The following is an 18,486-nucleotide window of genomic DNA, read 5'->3' as shown; positions in this document are numbered from 1 at the left end:
CTCACAGCACCACCTAGTAGTCATCACTGGATGTTCACCTCCATATCTGAAAGCAATGCAATACTGGTATGTTAATTAGCTGAAAAGCGTACTGGTTGTTGCATATGAGAACATTGGAAAACAAAAGTAGGGGTTCCAACCACATACCAACTTGTTGACAATACATTACTATTTGTATGTCTACTGGATTTTGCTAAACTAGATTATATATCATGCTTCATGATTGGGTAGTTTTATATGCAGAATTAATCCATGCACATATCACAAGGCAACAGATTTAGCTCATGATACTGCTTTATTTTGTTAGCAGGTATAGTCGGGCCTGGTTACTAGGCAAACATTTTTAATATTTCTACTTCATACTTGTAGAGCTAAAAACATATTCAACGTAAAAAGTAGGCATAGGTATTGTACAAAACATAACAGACAATATCTGAATCGTAGGTGTGTTAGTTATGTGCTCATGGTAAATATTACATCATATTTGAGAATTTCACGTAAATAAAAAAACAACTCTTTTTTAGTGGTGCAAAGGTGCGAAACAAAACAAAGAGTGATTAATGTTCAAGTATTTCCTTATTATGATTTGAGAGGAACATGCTTGAGGCATGTATCTAGTACAGGTGGATGCTACTCTATTACTTTAGTCTAGCTAAGGTGCTGGAACTTGCTAGGGGGACCAGCTTGGTGGTGGACTAGATGTCCCAACAGAGGACCAAACCGTTGGTCTACGCCAGGGGAAGAAGCCCCCTAAAAGTTCACGTGGATTTAGAAGCTTACTGTAAGCTGGGTCCACAGGTGTTTCGTCTCCTGTTGGTGAGCCTTCATCTGGGCCTCTGGGATAGTCTCTCTGGAGAAAAAGGGAAAGGGGAGGGGAAGAGAAAACAGAGAGAGGAATCTTAGACTCTGAGTAGGCTACTAGAATAAACATACAAAACACATAAAAACCGCTGCAAAGCAGGAAACCTTTGCAGAGCAAGGGATACTCAGTGTTTAAAATGTCAAACCAAGGTTAGTCTGGTTTGTTCAACTGGAACTGAACATGTACTTACCTGTGTAGGGTCTTGCCGGGCAAGCTGTGGGCGAACGCGCCCTTCAACTTAGGCGTCAGTATCCTGGTTAAGGACAGAAGAGGTGTGTCGATCCTAAATGGGGCGGTTGGCTTGGATAGCCATGCAGGCCAGTAGCCTGTTGCTCGCCAGTCTATTAGGTAAGAAGGAAATTTGCATTAAGTGTCTGATGGTCAGATCAGACAACGATTTTCTCAAAGTCATAAGGTAAATAGACCAGTGTTTACAAGTGTGCATACCTTTATATCTTCAGGCTGTAACCCTGGTCTGGTATGCTGGGAGAGGAGATCCTCCGAGTGTGTCCTGAAGTGCGTGGCCCAATAGACGGGGTCGCCGCTGGAGTGGTGTAGCCTGTGTCCAGGTGCTGGAAAGAGTGGGAAGAGGCGCACAAGAATGTGAGGTGTGCTGGGTGTAGACAAAGAGCGGGGGCGGCCACTCATGCGGGCGGGCCAGACCGCCCGTAATAGCGGCTCACATGAGAATATTGACATGGTTTTATAGGGTAGTGCTATTTTGTAGGGTGAAAAAACCAACCACATACACATTTCATCATGATTGGGGGCAGTGGTTGAAGTGAGTGGGCGCGATTGGGAGCGGTTCTCCTCTTTTTTTTTAAATTAAATTGTACTGTTCATATATTTTATTTTAAAAAGAAACCGTTCGAGAATGGTTTCATTTTTAAAATACAAGTGTAGGAAGAAGTTGAAAACGTTCACTTTCAGTGCACTTCACTGAACATTCACTTAAAAAGCAAGTGCATGTGTTTTTGAGTTTTTATTGTGTTTGCGAGAGTGTGTGGTGATGGAGTTTGTGGGGAGTGGGTGCAGGCCAGCAGGGAACATAGTTCCACTACTTCTTTTCGTTCACTTCGACCACTGAGGGTCATCTTCGGTGTACGTTGACATCCTTGATATTGAAACATTGGTGCATATTTACCATTCACCATGTTGAATGCATTAAAAGTGTGTATCATTTTCAAGTTGTTGTAGTAGTGTTAGCTCATATTGTGAGATAATGGCATTAATGTCAGCCTTAAGTGCATGTTTGCTGAAGAAGTACCAGTTATTTAGTCAAGGGAAACGCTCTCAAAAAGAAGCCACCTGTAGATTATGTGTTCTTATGCAGGCAGGGAAGAGATAGCATTTTGTCCTACTGCTAATTTCACAGAAACCAGAAGCAGAACTCCAATCTCGAGTTTGATTAGTTTGGTAGAACTGTGTGGTGAACAATATGCAAACCCCAAGCAATCCCAGCACTGGGTTACTATTCCACTTTGGCAGTGCCTTATTATATTGTCAGTACATCATCTTCAAGGAGAGTGGAAGATATTCTATATCTTCAATATAGTTGCAATAGGCAAGAAGAGTAGCCTTCCCAGGTCACTTCCTCTCTCATCAAGAGATAAAAGGTGCAGATCAGCACTTTTAACACAATTTACGCTACATTCCCTATTATCTTTTGCTTAAAGCGTTATGTTTTTGAGATACATGGTTCTAATTTTAGTAGAGTAAGCATATTTCTAAAATAACTCGCTAATCCTGATTAATCAAACACATCAGAAAACGCTGCATTAATTGCCAAATTCCTTTCTCAGTATTTTTTTATTTTTATTTTTATTTTCATAATACAATTGATTTGGTATTTTAACAGCTCCAAAAAATGAATATGGTGACCAACGGAGAAGGGCTTGGACCGCTTGTCTTGAAACTGTTTTCTATATCATTCAAGCTTACACGTGGGCTACCTTGTTCCTGTTAGCGTGGTGGTGATCAGAGAGCTTAGCCGGATGCCTGCTTGAGGAGTCCCTGTCGCAATCAGCAGGTGAGAATTATTTTCTTTTTTTATGTATGTGTGTGTGTACATGCATGCGAGAGAGGGCACTTTCATGTGTCTATATGGACATATTAAAATGGCTGATGCAACAATAGCTCCCACAGGGGCCCCTGACACTTCCTCTCCCCTGGGACTGACTTCCACTTGCCGGGAGAGGTATGGGGAGACAAGTGAAAGGCTTCTGTAAGTGGGTATTGCCAGAGACAGAATTCTTGCCAACGTAAGCCCTCAAAAGGTGCCATGCCTGCCAGCAGCGCAGGGCAGCAGGCAGGGCTAAAAGAGCATCCTGTCCATCGTAGCTAGATAAGGTAGAACAACATCTGTATCTGAAACGCCTGACACTTTAGTGGGGCGTAATCACAGCAAAGGTAAAATAACAGGGGGAGGGTCTAATTGAAACTTGTGTTAGGGTTGCCAATGGATGTGTGTTTTCCCTAGGTTGACAATGCAAACAAGCCCAGTTGCAATTTTTTTAGGAAACCATTATATAACCCATATGTCTGCTCTCTATAGTAAGGTTGACCAAGATTTTTGTTTGCTGGTAGTTCTTCTGCAGAACTAGAAGGGTTCATTTTGCTAGTGTCACATTTGAACAGATATAATACCAATTTGACATCCTCACCACCAAAGGGCCTACCTTACCCACCACTCCCCTACTGGCCACACTCGCACGAAGCTCCAAGCAGCTCACTCATGACAACCTAGCTCAACACCTTTCGGTGCCCGCCTTACTGCCCACATTCTCCAATGACCCGGAAACACTGGCCGATGACTTCAAAAGGGCCATCACCCAAGCCATTGACACTGTGGCCCCACTCACCCTCAAAAAAGCCAAAACAGTGAAGCATACTAATGCATGGTTTTCCCAAGAACTCCTGCAGTTGCGCGCAAAAAAGAGAGCTGCCCTCAAGTCATGGAGCAAATCCCCCTCAGAAAACACCAAGGCTGCCTTTAAAGCACTGTCCAAACAATACAAAACTGCGATCACCACTGCTAAAGCCTCCTCCTTTAACACGAGGATAGCCAATGCTAAATCAGGGACAAGAGAAATATTGTCTATCTTCAGAGAGCTGGAGACTCCTTCCACACCCCCTTCTTCTCTCCTCATGGATAAAGCCTGGTGTAACACAATCCAATCAGCGATGCTGAACAAGCTTGAAACTTTGCAGGCAAAGATCATCGCTCATCAAAAAGCTCTGGCCATCCTCATAGCCAAGAATCACTATAACCCACCTCCACCTAAGACCATCCCCAGTTGCTCCCCGGTGTTTGACTTTAAAGACATGAGCGAAACAGAAGTCATCACACTTCTCCGGTCTATCAGACCATCAAATTGTAAAGGAGATGCCTGCCCAGCACAGGTCATCAAGGACTGTGCCCCCTCCCTAGCCCCATTCATCACAGCATTCATCAATGCCTCCTTCCAGTCCGGCCATGTCCCTCTTGGTCTCAAAGAAGCGTGGGTTCGTCCGCTGCTTAAAAAACCTTCCCTGGACCCTACCGTCCCGGGAAATTACTGGCCCATAACCAATGTCCCCTTCCTCTTAAAAATCCTGGACAAAGCAGCCTACCTGCAAGTTCAGAAATTCCTTGAAGAGAACCATCTCCTTAGCCTATGGCAATCAGGGTTCAGACCTCAGCACGGCACAGAAACTACCCTCCTTGACCTGAAAAACCAGATTGATGACCTCAGAGATGCAGACAAACCTGCACTCCTACTGCTCAAAGACCTCTCTGCTGGGTTTGATCTAGTTGATCACAAGACCCTTTCCCACCCCCTCTCCACAGCAGCAAACTTTTCGACCAAGGCCTGCAAATGGATTACTTCATTTCTGCAGGACAGAGCAATGAGGGTTTTCTCTGACTCCTCCTGTGCAACTCCCAGCACCATCAAATGCGGGGTTCCACAAGGCTCCTGTACTGCCCCCTCTCTATACAACCTCTTCACCAGGCCACTATTCAAAATCCTGGACGCCCTGGGAATCTCATATACAAACTATGCAGATGACACCCAGGTGCTCATCCCCCTCACGGGTGATTACCAATCTGACACTAACACCCTCAGCTCCATCTATGCGACTATCCAATCCTGGATGGCAGAAAACTGGCTCTGTCTCAACAGTGAGAAGACCGAGCTTCTACTGGTAGGCTCCCCCTCCACCCTGAACAAACTTGACCAACTATACTCCTCCTTCACCGTTGATGACATCCCTATCACTGTCTCACAATCAATTAAAACACTGGGTGTATACCTGAAACCTAACCTATCTATGGACAGACAGGTCAACGCCATTGCATCCACCTCTGCCTACCACTCCAAACTCATCAACACAATAAGACCCTTCCTGTCACAACAACATTGCCTTACCATTGCCAGGGCCATAATCGGATCCAGATTGGACTACTGTAATGCCCTCCTGGTAGGCACCTCAGCCAAGAATCTTGCTAAACTACAAATTGTTCAGAACAATGCGCTCAGGGCCGCTACTGGACTCTTGCGTAGGGATCATATTTCTGCACTTAGAAGGCAGGTCCACTGGCTACCAGTCAAAGAAAGGATCATATTCAAAACCCTTGCCTGACACACAAGTGCCTTCATGAACAGGCACTCCCCTACCTGGCACAGCAAATCTCTAAACCCCCTTCCTCCAGGCCTACCAGAACCCCCTACTCCAACTTGATTGCTATTCCTAGAACACGCAAAGCCCGGGCTGGCGGCACCAGTTTCCCAACTATGGCAGCCACCCACTGGAATTCACTTCCCCCTCACATTAGGACTATTGACTCCCATGCGGCATTCCGCAAGGCTATCAAAACCAGTCTCTTTGTATGACTTGCACTGTGCAACCGCAATCCCCGCAATGTACCATGATCTAAATATGTATGTAACCCTATACCATGCATTGTATCGTCGCTAAGTCTATCTACCTGGGCGGCTTCACTGTAACCCTTAAGCGAGCCTTCTTTGAGTACTGCTATAGCGCCGCGATGCCTGTGGGCTGTAGTGCGCTCTACAAATACAAATAAATAAAATAAATAAAATGTGACCATTTTTGGAACTGGATCACTGTTACCAAGAACATCCTGAAATTGTTAAGATATCTTCTCAGTGACAAAGGTTTTGGGGGTCTACAGGTGAGGTTGGGTTTTCTACTGAGCATACAAGTGCTGTTTGATTGTCTTTGCACGGACGGCCATAAAGATAGAAGTAGGACGGTATACCCTGGGCACGGCAATGGACAAACAACACAGACTGTTTGTGGTGGTGTTCTTGGTACTATTCAGGTGCCCCCCCCACCTACCCGTCTGTAAACCTCTGACACCCATGTGTATGGTATATTATTGTGCCTCTCCACATGATTCACGCATCACTGGTGTATGGTTGCCAGTGTGAATGAAGCAAATAAGAGACAATGTTGTGTGAATAGGTGCCTGTGTGTGCTGTGTCTAGTGTAGTGCTGGAAATGGACAAGGGGGAGATCAGGCAGGGAAGTAGAGAGTAAGTGGTGTGGGTGGGACTGAGCGGCAGAGGTAAGTGTTGAATAATGTGGGTACCCTGAATATTGGATGCTGGCTGCTTTGCATAAAAACAAAGTGCATTTCGGCAACATAAGAATGACCACCACTTTATCATGCATGTCCGTGATAGTAATTCAAATGTGCATTCCTACTGAGCATGCAATGAACACTTGGTATTATGCTAATTTCATCTGTCAGAATAGTCATCATGACAGTAAAGTGTGTTGAAAACATGAGACGTATATACAGCTTTGTTCTGTTTCAATGTCTGAGTTTGATCTGTCCTGGTGAGCAAAGGACAGCTTTCAGATAGAGAATGTGAAGAAGATATCTCTGCATGTATTGAGACTCCAAATGCATAGAATTCTGGGTACTCGTGACCATCAGGGGCAGAGAGCGTCCTTGATTTAGGGGGGTTTGAACCTCAGGTCTACACTGAGTGGCCCTCCGGCATGACCATTTTTACTGAAGCACAGCTCCATCTTGTTCTGGCCCAATACATTTCCTGCATGTGTGAGTGTGTTTTTGCTAGGATGGTCTTGGAGCTGATTTTAGCAGGTGAGGGCTGAGGGGTGGGATTTGGTGGTGGGGTGGAGAGGAGTTGGTGGGTTGCGGGGTGATTTGTGCATTTTTGTCATATCCATCCATGATAAAGCAAGCTTCAAGTATGATGTGTTATTACTTGGCTAGACTGCCATTTGGGTGCAGGTAGTCTAGCCATTTCTTACTGTAGCATGACATTTTGTTACTGGGCATGCATGATTCACTAAGCATGATAAGTGTTATTACTTTGATAGACTGGCATTTGGGTACAGGCAGTCTAGTCATTTCTTACAGTAAAATGACCTTTTTATTGGAGAGCCATCCATGATTAAGCAATCATAATATGCTAGTTGGGAAATGTTTTCTTATTGTGGGATGGCATGTTGAATGGAGATGCCAACCGGAGTATGTCTTATGCAGGAACACTGGCATATATTGGCTGAGCCAGACTGGACATATTTACTTATAGTGCCATTAGTGGCATTGTGTGCAAAGACAAAATGAGTATGTTATTTTCTTATACTGGCATTATTATGGGCAAATTCATCATGAAAATGTTGCAGGGCACTGTTTTTGCTTTTTAACCCGTTTTTCAAAGAAAGTGTGCTAAATAACTCACCATTTGAACCTAGTGTTCAAATATATTTGTCAGTGACTGAGGGACCCTTACCTAGCCTGAACCATTTTTGGTTGGTTCGAACTCCCTCGCTACGCTCGTATGCTCTGGCATATTTGTGGAAAACGTGTACACCCCTCCAGTTAACTTAATTAATATCCACCAATGGGTAAGTGGCTGGTGGGTGAATCAGTATGAATATTCGCTTGCAAGGCTGGGGCCCAGGCAAGGGGTATTGTATCATGCATGTTTTCTTACATATTGTGCTGGTATTATTGTTCAAAGCCAACTTGATGAATATTATTAGGCGGAGGAGGGGCAGGAGTTTATAGCACAATAGGGCAGGCAGACTGGTCAACACGATGTGTGTTCTTACATGGGGAGATTGTGGGCAACTGTGCAGTCAACAAGTACATGTTTTCTTACTACAACATTGCATGTTTTACTGGTGTTAAAGGCAGAGTCAACATGATGAGTCTTCTTACATATTGGATGGAGGCACATGTGCAGCCAAACTAGGAAATGGTTAATTTCTGTAGTATTGCATGTTTTACTGACATTGATGGTTCGGGGGTTGGGGAAGTAATTTGTGCAGCAGCAGTAACATGTTTTCTTTTTGTGGCAGGATAGTGTCACTGGCATTAAAGGCAAAGTCCAAAAAATAATATTCATACATGGGGATACTGACAGTGCCAGCATGAACATGTTTTCTTATGGTATCGCAACTGTTCCTGGCCACACCCAGAGTGGCTGGTACATTTGGGTGACCTTGTTTCTACGCTAGCTGAAAGATTTAAGGTTATATTAAAATGCATACTTCCATCTTTTGCCTAGTGCAGCACATGCATTTCCTTCTAGCTGCATGATCATCATGCACATTGTTCATGAATGGTGGTTCAAGCATGGCCTGAGTGTGGTGCGGCCTGTGCTTTGTTACCGAGCATGAAGGGGGGCCCACACATTTTGTGTTATGCCACTGGTCCATGTTGCAACCATTGAAAAACATTCCATTTTCTAATTTGGAGTCTTTGCAACACAGCCAAAGACTCCAGTTCCTGATTTATAGAAATGTATGAGGCTCAGATATAGGACACAAATTGGCAATCATAAGTCATGTAAGCAGATGAGGTATAGGAGGACATCAAATGCCCCCTGCATTTACAATGTCACCTGAAAAGGGAACATGTGGCGATTTAGAAGGAGGGACCTGTGTTTGTCTGCAAGTGCAACAAACACAGGTCACTCCTTCTTTTTCAGTACGTTACGCAACCTATACTGTGCAGTCAGTAGGCCAGTTTTTCAGACCACTGACTCCACTTGATTCCTCTGCTCCATTTGTAAACTGTGCTGTTAGTGGGATGACTGTTTCTTGTCTGGTTAATATTAGAGGTTCACACTATATTTTAAGAGTCTCTAAATCGCCACATGTTCCCTTTTGAGATTACATTGTAAATGCAGCTGGCATATAAACAGATGTCAAATATGTCATAATTCTAAAGAATGTGTACCATTGATGATGCCTCAATTTCCCAATTGCAAATATGGAAACCAGAGTTTAGTGTGTGGTTGCTACCAGAATCGTGGGGCCCTGAAAACTAATCAGAACATGTCTTAAGCTTTTCAATATAATCTGCCAGGTTCTTGCCAATATTATGTTTTCAGGAATGTATCTGTAGGATGAGATGGGTAGGGAGAGATAAGAGAGATGTACTGACATTGCATAGCTCTCAATGCACATGCTTTTTGTGGGTGTCACCCCCCTTGTAAAGAGCTGACTCACCCGCCAAGCCTCCTGCACGCCCATTCATTTCAGTAGGCTCTCACCCACCAAAAACAAAATCGGGTGTTTTCACCCGCCCTTTGCGACAGAAATGGTTGAGAGATATGGCAATGTATATGAGAGGCAGTAAGTGAGACATGACATTACTTTCAGTGGAGGCAGTAAACTTAATGCAAAATACAGACAGCAAATGGAAATGCACCTTAAGCAGGCTTTAAAAAGATCAACTTTATGGTGAATAGATCACCTGTCCAGCTTGCACTGCATACACCCATTGACCTAATTAACAATCAACAAACATTGCTCTGTAAATTATAATTCACCCTTAACCAAGCAGTGCAAAATGTGGCAGATGAAATGTCAAAGTAATGTGCTGTTTTAAGGTGAGGTAATTTGCTGGCTGTGTTTCAGTGCACAAATTATGAAAGGAAATATGGGCTCTGAACAGTCCCATTGTTTGCAGAGGAAGTGTTGTTGTGAGTGTTTTTTACAGAGCTATGCTTCTAGAGAAATCAGCTAGGGGTGATGTGTAGATGTCAGGAGAAAGGGTAGGATTTAGTTTGAGTGACACGGCTAACATATACATTTAAAAGAGTGAAGTGGTGGGGTATTGTTTCTGTCCAGAGGAGATCAGGGGGGTAGCTGTGAGCAGCCAGAGAGCTGAGCCGTGCAGTGCAGAGAGGCAACATTCTTCCAGGCAGCATACTGAGAAGACGGGTCGGAGAGAGGTTGTGGTCTTCTATCTGGGTTGCCTGGGTGCAGGAGTTGTGGTACTGCTGCATACTGGCAGAACAACAAAGAACCTTGCTCATATTTGATGTGAGTATATTTGTGATAATTGAGGCGCACGTGTGTAAATGTATTCTGAGATAGGTAGGGCAGTGTTATTTTTATGTAAAAGAACTCAGCGCCTTTCAAATGTCATTTGGGGAAATTGTATTTTGCACTAAACGTGGCTTTTGCCAAATTTTCATGACCCAAGGTCAAAGTGGGTGAAACTTACACTGTGGCATTGAGCTGAGTTCATGTCGAAATTTGTCTCTTGCAGTTTTTTTTTTTGTTGCTAAATTATGTTCCCATGACTATTTGTGTCGCTATTCAATGCTGCTGTTTTTCAATCACTAAGTTCAATTGTAAATGCACATTCTAAAAGTTACTTTGTGTCTTGATACATTATTCATGGTACCCGGGTTGTGTCTTTTGTTTACTGAAGGTTTATAGTTAGACAGATTGTATGAGTGATATGTCTCAGCTCGGCATGCTGACAGCTGAGCAGATCTGTCAAAGACAGTAGTCAAGTCTCATAGATAAGTGACTGGAGTGACAGTTATCAGTGTCAATCCCTGCAAGTACAACATCTGATATCTTTCACTTACAGTTGACCCTAAGCTGTATACAGATATCAGAGAGGGGTCTTGTCACATCATATAGGGCATCACCATAAATACACTGTGCCACCACATTACCACCATTTTACCACAGTGCTAAAATACCACCCAAATTATGTAATGCCCTCTGAAAAAATACTAAGATATCCTTGTCCAATCTGTCTTCTTTGGGATAATCTTTATACTGGAGAGGCACATCCTCTTATTAAACAATGTTAACATTTTTCTAGGAGCTTCTTTCAATGACTAGGTAATTCCTTGTTTTAATAAAGTGAATATGTCGGAAGAACAGCTGCTCTTAACAACTGATTGTGATCAGTATAACTTGTACTCTAACAGTCAATAATTAAGTATAACTTGAAATCTAAAAGGATCTTCACAGATTTTAGGAAATCTTAGCACAATATTAAAAGGATCAGTGGAGTTTCAAAGTGTGTGCACAGTTACTATCACATGGCATACCCCAAGATAATGTCTCAGAAGGCATGCTGCAGTGTCAGCTGGAGGGGATTTATTTGTGATCCCTACAGACATTGCAAATTAATTATATGCAGATGATGTGGCAAAATATTAGAAATCATCCATCTATGGCAATGTGCATCAATGGCTCAAAGTGATTGCAATGTAGGGCCTCCCAAAGATTGCATAGAAGTCGATTAACTATGCTGGTGATTCGTTGACAGGTGAATCTGTTCTCTGATATGTAATCTGCCCACTTGGTGGAGACGGCAGAGCATATGCAGCTGCTTACATTTTTACTGGTGCCTGATCAGATACAGTGTTCCATATAACATGATTCATTGTCTCTGTGATATCGTTCAGACCTTTAATCGTTAAGGTTACCCAGTGCACTGCTGGATAGAGTCTACTATAACATCTAATATTTTAGGGATGGGCACACCTGCTTTCCCTCCTTTAAGTGCCTTACAAGGCTTTTGGAGTTTCTCTTGGAATCTTTCTGATCGCTGGTCTTGGATTCAGAGTACCTTTTAGGGTCCTCTGCAAACCCGTTGGTGAATGAATCCAACTGATTTTGGTTAACCTTTAATCCCTGAGGTAATCAATCTTGTCAAGGTCAAATGTGCCTTCCTCTGCGAACTGATCCACGACATCACCAAATGTGAAATAGTGCCAAGTATCCAGGAATATACAAGTTAGGAAAAATGTTTGTGAACATAAAATAAACTCAAATTCCCCTAGAGAGTAGTGGCTGGTTGCAACTGACCTATTCCCTTTCTCACAGAGGCAAAACAAGTATTGACTTGGAAGATAGTTCGTTCCACTATTTTCAGTACCATGCATTATAGCGCTGAGACACCGTTAGATCGGGCACGGCCCACGGCTAGCAATCAGTAAGCATGCCCAACCCAGCATCACTGAGACAACATTAACACACAGCAATTCACAACATACCCAATCAAGAGACATAGTATGGAAGGAGACATGGGTTACACACAGACAAACACACACCCATAAGGTCAAACACAGAGAATCCGGTTAAAATCCTGTTGCTAGCATAGGTAGAACAGAAATGTGTAAATAGAAAATACTTTGTCGCCAGTGTATCCTACAGAGACCACAGGAACTGAGATGGTTCGAGAGAAAATAATAAAGTATTCACCAAAGTCACATATGCCAAAGCATATGTAGCTTGTGGCTGCACAAATGAATGAGGTATTGAACTGGTTGATGGGCAGAGATCAAACTCTTTCAGATGTACACCTTTTGGCACACATAGTGTATTCTCTGTCACCAGCACTCTACAATGACGTATTTCCAGTTATAGCATATTTTGGGACGTGGGGGCTAGGTACAATAGTGGTCTGGTCATTTTGAATTGTGCATGGAACTTTTCAATATTTTTGTGCATTCAATCAAGAGACATTTATGCAAGAATTCTGACTCGCTGCTCTTACTATGGGCCATCTTAAATGCAGTATATAAATGTAAATGCTTTTACTACTGACAGATGCATGCCCCAGACTAGATGGTGTTTTTAAGTGCACTCCTACTCCTTCAGATCCATAGTAACAGTTGCCAAATGAAAACACAATAAACAAATATAACATATTATAATCTTACAGATTAGCCAAACCATTCTATGATAAAAACCAGTTTGTTCTTCATTTGGCCAAATGTGACTCAACGCACACGTTCTCTCCTCGGTGTCAAATACATCTTACCTTCTTCAGTGGGACATGGGTGTCACTGAGAGACACGTCCAACAGTCCACCACATTGCTTCTTAGCAAATGAATCCATGTCGCAACATCAAAACTGTCACAGAAATCACATGCAGAATTCAAATCTTTGGTTAGGTTAGTTCGTAAATTGTAAATAGCAACACTGCAAGAATGAACAGCACACAATCCCCACGCTATCACAAGAATGCATTATTCTGCCCCTTTATCACCAACCTTAATAGGTTTTCTATACATTGACGTCAATGCACATCGTGGAAGATTCTGTGGCTTCACTAAATAGGATTTCCAGCCTCACAATTAGCACAAGCAGCTCATGGTCTTTTCCACATATTTCAAGTGATAACCAGCTCAGATGTGGACCCTTAATACAATTTAGACACACTTGTTTTATCATCATTAATTTGAAGCTGCTTCTGTTTGGGATGCATGAATATATTTTTTGGAGGAATATACATATTTCTCAAATAAATTGCTAAGCCAATAGAATACACAATGTATCTGTAAACACAACGTTAGTCGCCAAAATAATTTCTCCAATCTGGTTGCAAGCTTATGAATCAAGATGGAGTCTGTACCTAAACTACATCAAGCCTAGAACTGGATATAAATGTGTAGTCCTTGTCAAGTAAGTAGATTTCTTCTGTTCACAATTGAATTCACTTACAATTGCGTTTGCCATCAACATTCATTTTAGATATTCGTTTTCATATATCATTTGTCTTTCACAAAGTCAATGAACGGCATGCTAATGGGTTGTTATTAATGTTGATTAAGGTAGTATTCCAACCTAGGGAAACAGATGCCAAAGGGTGAAATAGAATGCCTCTCTCTGGGTTTGGTATTTTCTAGTGATTTAGGGAAAGTAACAAAATAAATAAATCATGGTTTCTGAATATTGAATATTGTTGTCATTGTGTCTTAGATATCGCTTCATCTGTGGCAAAGGATGGAACATGTTTGTGGATCTCCTGCAGAGTTTACAGGGAAAAGAAAGCTACTTCTGGTGAGTGTGGTGTTATGAACATTGCCTTCCTGCTCAGATATATTGGTGTTTAACAGTTTGGGGCTTCAAAAGGCAGGTTCCGGGATCGAGCATGTTTCGTCATGCTGCCTTTGTTCTCTCAGATCAATTCGGCAGATAGCAAGGATGATACCAACTATGTCCTGTCTATTCCAAGCTTGAGAGTGGATGAACACTTTTATTTAAAATGACACTGATTATGAAAAGAATGTATGTTTATCTTTTCCTCAGCCAATTTGTGTACAGTGTCATGAAATACAATGATTATGCACCGTTACCATATACATGCACGGAAGAGTACTTGCAGGTCCATTGGACGTTGGTACTTATTTGTGTTGAAACTATGCCAGGTTTTTGTTCGTCAGCACATCTCTTGTCTGACCACAACAATGTTTCTCCATGTTGATAATTATTATATATTTTTTTCTGGAGCTAGAGATTCATTTGTTTCCAGTAAATGGCACCTACGCTTCAAGTAACACAATACTCCTTGAGTGGCCGCTGTGGTCCAATTTTGATGGCCACTGTATGATGGGCTGTAGTTTGTGACCGTCTCGATTCCGTAATAGTGGAAGAATGAATCATCAGTATTTTTAAGACCTGGGATGCCATATTTCTGAGGTCCTTTTGATTCTGTGGTGTCTTCCAGGAGTGTTGCTAGGCCTGGAAATGTCCTGCCGCTGCGCTAATGTTGGGACTGTCACTCAGGGATCAGGGCTAGCTAGACTTTTAGTTATAGCCCCTGAGCTTCTATCCAGGGCTACACCGAAAAGACCCAGGCTACAGGCCTCTCAAACCCCATCTAGCAACGCCTCTGGTGTCTTACTCTTTTTTTTCGATATTTGGCGTTGGTTGCAGTTAATACAGCTTTGAAGAGATGAATTGAATGTAGACAGCACACAACAAACCAAATATATACACTTTTACATTAAGCAAAAATGTTGTGATTGCAGCATTTTTTTTCCAATACTGAATGGAATAGTACATCTACGAGAATGCAATCGTACTTTCAAGCCTTACACGACACACAGCAACATAAATATGCTCATGTCAAGTCTGCAGGAGGATTGAGTGTTAAAGGAGAGGGGCTGTAATTGAAATGTACCTGCAGATCTTGCTACCACATTAAGGGATATATAGTTTCACCCACCATATAATCCTAAAGAGCGTGATGCTGCATCCTGGAATTAAGTTTATGATCAGCTTTACGGTCATTCACTCGGCACTAGGCAGTTGCCACAGTGCTCCCACGTTTCCCATGAGACTAGCAGGCTGTCCTGTTTATGCCTGGAATTCTGAGACTTCAAAAAGGAAATAAAGATACACGTCACAGAATCCAATGGGAAAACCAGGAATCAATGGCCTCCTCATGCATGAGAAACTTGAGAGCTCTGCAGCCAGCAAGCTCATTAATTCACAGCCGGACCTCTCAATTAGGATGAATGATCGCCCTATGACCCTTTTTACATGACTGGAGCTTGGACTCCATTTTCAAACATGCACAGGTACTAATGCAATAGCATTAGGGTGACATCAGTCACAAATCAAACGTTGGAATTTTAACATTCAGTCAGCTGAACTGGATAGCTGCAGATTCACACATGAAACAGATGTATTGGCCTCTCGTCCCAGAACAAAGGCAATCAGGAGAGCTAGACGCCCTAAATGACACTTATGAAAAGATATTAAAAATGTGTTTGCGGAGTGCGGAATCAGAGTCTGGTTTGCGGTGGTTGCTGGCTGCTAAGATGTTTGCAAAAGTCTTTTTTCGCTAGACATTGACTTTGGAGGCAGACGCTTACTCTCACTAACTCATAAGCAGCTCCTAGCGCTCTAGCGCAGCAGGAGGTCCAGATTCAGAGCGTGGTTTGCTGTGGTTGCTGGATGCTGAGGTGCTTGCAAAAGTCTTTTTTCGCTAGACATTGAATTTGGAGGCAGACACCCTTACTAACTCATAAGCAGCTCCTAGCGCTCTAGCGCAGCAGGAGGTCCAGATTCAGAGCGTGGTTTGCTGTGGTTGCTGGATGCTGAGGTGCTTGCAAAAGTCTTTTTTCACTGGACATTGAATTTGGAGGTGGACCCTTCCCCTCGCTATCTCATAAGAAGCTTCTAGCGCGATAGCACAGCGCGGAGTGAGGCATGGTTCACCACAGGGAGCAAAGGAGTCAAGGTGACAAAATGACTGGTCATTCCAATATGATGTATATATATATATATATATATATATATATATATATATATATATATATGTATATATATATATGTATATATATATATATATATATAATCTAACAAGCAGGGCTCTAGTGGATGATTTGAGAGCCCCTGAACTGGAAGAAATTACGTTGCCAGGAAAAATGCAATACACCTCTCAAAATCCTTTTTAAAATCCGTGCTTACTGATTACTCCAGAGCCAAATCTTTTGAGGATAATGTCATCACTGACAATCAAGCACCGCATCATCATGGCGGAAAGGAATGACAGAGAGTGAAAGCGCAGTAATAATTGTCTCTACACCAAACCATTTATCCCTGGGTGATGTTTTAGCTACCACCCTAAAAAAACCTACCTGAGTTCTTCACAGTACGGACGACCCGCAGTTCGAATGATGTCACCCAGGTCAAAATTGACAAGCTCCCTTGCTCCTTGAAGGATGGTGAAAACCTATATATATTTCATCCATTTACCCCTAAGGCGTGGAATTGAGAGGGGGAAGGTCTTATGGATCTTCATACTTCTCCTGAAACATTGTTTGAGCTTAATGCCCTTCCAGGCTCCAGGCAAGATCCAAAAGAGAAGATTCAAAATATAAAGGAAATGCAGCAAAGGGAGAGACGCTAATGTAATGTCCTAAGGACTTCCTGGGGAGCAATGTAAGTGTGGATACTATTCCTACATTGTCAGCATTGAATTTCGTATGAACCTCTCTGGTTAAGGTTTTCGAAGCACTGAGGAGTGAAGTCCAACAGCACACAGGAACCCTCCTGGAACTCACAAAAGATATGGCGGATAGTGGAAGCATGCTTGTGGGCTTAAAGTCTGCAATAAATTCCACTATCATTAACATCCTGGTACAGATCAAATTGTACACAAAACAACAATTGGAAAAACGAATGACCTTGCAGCCGAACTGGGAGGGAGTGAATGTTGAATAAAACACTCTAAATGAGATGCTGAAATATGCAAGACAAGAAGGCCAATGCCAGCATCACAGCCACGGCACACAAGGAACAGATAACCCAACAATAGAAGACTCTGTTCACCTCATGGTCGACACACCCTTGTCAGTGTCAACCATGGAGGAATTTATGCGACTGGCACAGATATCTGAGGAATATTATCAAAGTAATTTAAAAACAGGTTCCCAGTCATCAACGGACCAAAGTCAGGAGAAAAAAATAACAGAGCCAAGCGCCAAACCGAATGGGAAAACAAAAAAGAAGTGGATAATACAGCAGAGTCAATTGCCGGGGGAGCTGGTGAGAATACAGCAACAGGAAAAAAAAAATACGAAACATGAAAGAAATAAAAAGACCAAGGAGTCGGAAGCAACACAGTTAATTCAAAAGATCAAGTTAACTCAGCCTTGTGAGAAGGATCTATCCATAAAGGGCAGAGGAATTGGAGGGGACAGACTGTAGAAAATTAAGATCAGAGAACTAGACCAACAAAAAAAAACAAAGAAGCAATCTATTTCCAAAAGTGCAGTGTTAGAGTCAGAGCCTAGTACAGTAACTGGGGTTGTCTAAACAGATACCGAGTTAGAACCTAGAAAGTTAGCGCCAATCTTGTTGAGCGGGAAAACTGGAACTAAACCCTCTAAAGAAGAGACTCTGAACTCCGGAAACCAGGCTCATGATTCCAGGGAGATGGACTCAAGCACACCTTCTGGTACAAATCCTCAATTAGAGAATGAGAAAGATAAACCCACTGGGAACGAACAACAGGAGAACTGTTTAATCATCCCAACTTCCTCAAGGCAAAATAACGGTAAGGAGGCTCAGATCGCCCAGATTGCAGCAATGTCATCAAAACAAGGTCCTGCTCAGTGCAAAGGTTCCACCAACCAGACAGGTCAACATCCTACAGATCAAGAGAGAAGATTGCGGGGAGTTCAGCAGAGGTGGATGCCCAAGCTGTGGATGAAACGTCTGGTAGAGATAAGAACAAAACGGAAGTTCCTGAATCGCAGCATGATCTCCACAGTCAACATTGAGTACATTCGATTTCCACATGCTCAATGAACAGATATTGTGGAAATTGGCGTAAAATCAAGGTTGGGTTTAATTCCTTGAAACCCAAACTTCCAAACTTCCTACTGCACCTCCTCTCCTTCCCTCAGAAGCTCACTGTCTGCCAAGCTCTGGTTCCCTCTAGGTTGGACTATTGTAACAGCCTCTTTCTAAATCTACCTGCCTCTACTCTCCGCCCTCTGCAAACTTTCCAGAACAGGACTGCAAGACTTGTCCTTGGCCTCAAGCCCTGGGATCGTATCGCTTCAGCTCTGAAATC

The 18,486-nt window shown here is 42.7% G+C and overlaps 1 long non-coding RNA gene across 3 annotated transcripts in view; it reads left to right on the top strand.

The window, feature by feature from the left end:
* LOC138566345 (uncharacterized) overlaps nucleotides 1-18,486 on the top strand; it is a 706,078-nt gene that overhangs the window by 344,519 nt on the left and 343,073 nt on the right. For 2 of the 3 annotated variants that reach the window (XR_011301911.1, XR_011301909.1), the window contains exons 3-4: nucleotides 2,721-2,891; nucleotides 13,875-13,955. This is a non-coding gene — a long non-coding RNA (uncharacterized lncRNA). The remainder of the gene's footprint in view (nucleotides 1-2,720; nucleotides 2,892-13,874; nucleotides 13,956-18,486) is intronic. The other variant, XR_011301910.1, reaches the window with a different exon arrangement.

This window comes from Ambystoma mexicanum, chromosome 2p (genome assembly GCF_040938575.1).
Source record: "Ambystoma mexicanum isolate Mex_15411 chromosome 2p, UKY_AmexF1_1, whole genome shotgun sequence".
Classification (NCBI taxonomy): Eukaryota; Metazoa; Chordata; class Amphibia; order Caudata; family Ambystomatidae; genus Ambystoma; species Ambystoma mexicanum.
Note: the sequence above shows the minus strand (reverse complement) of the source record. Positions and strands in the feature narration are given on the sequence as shown.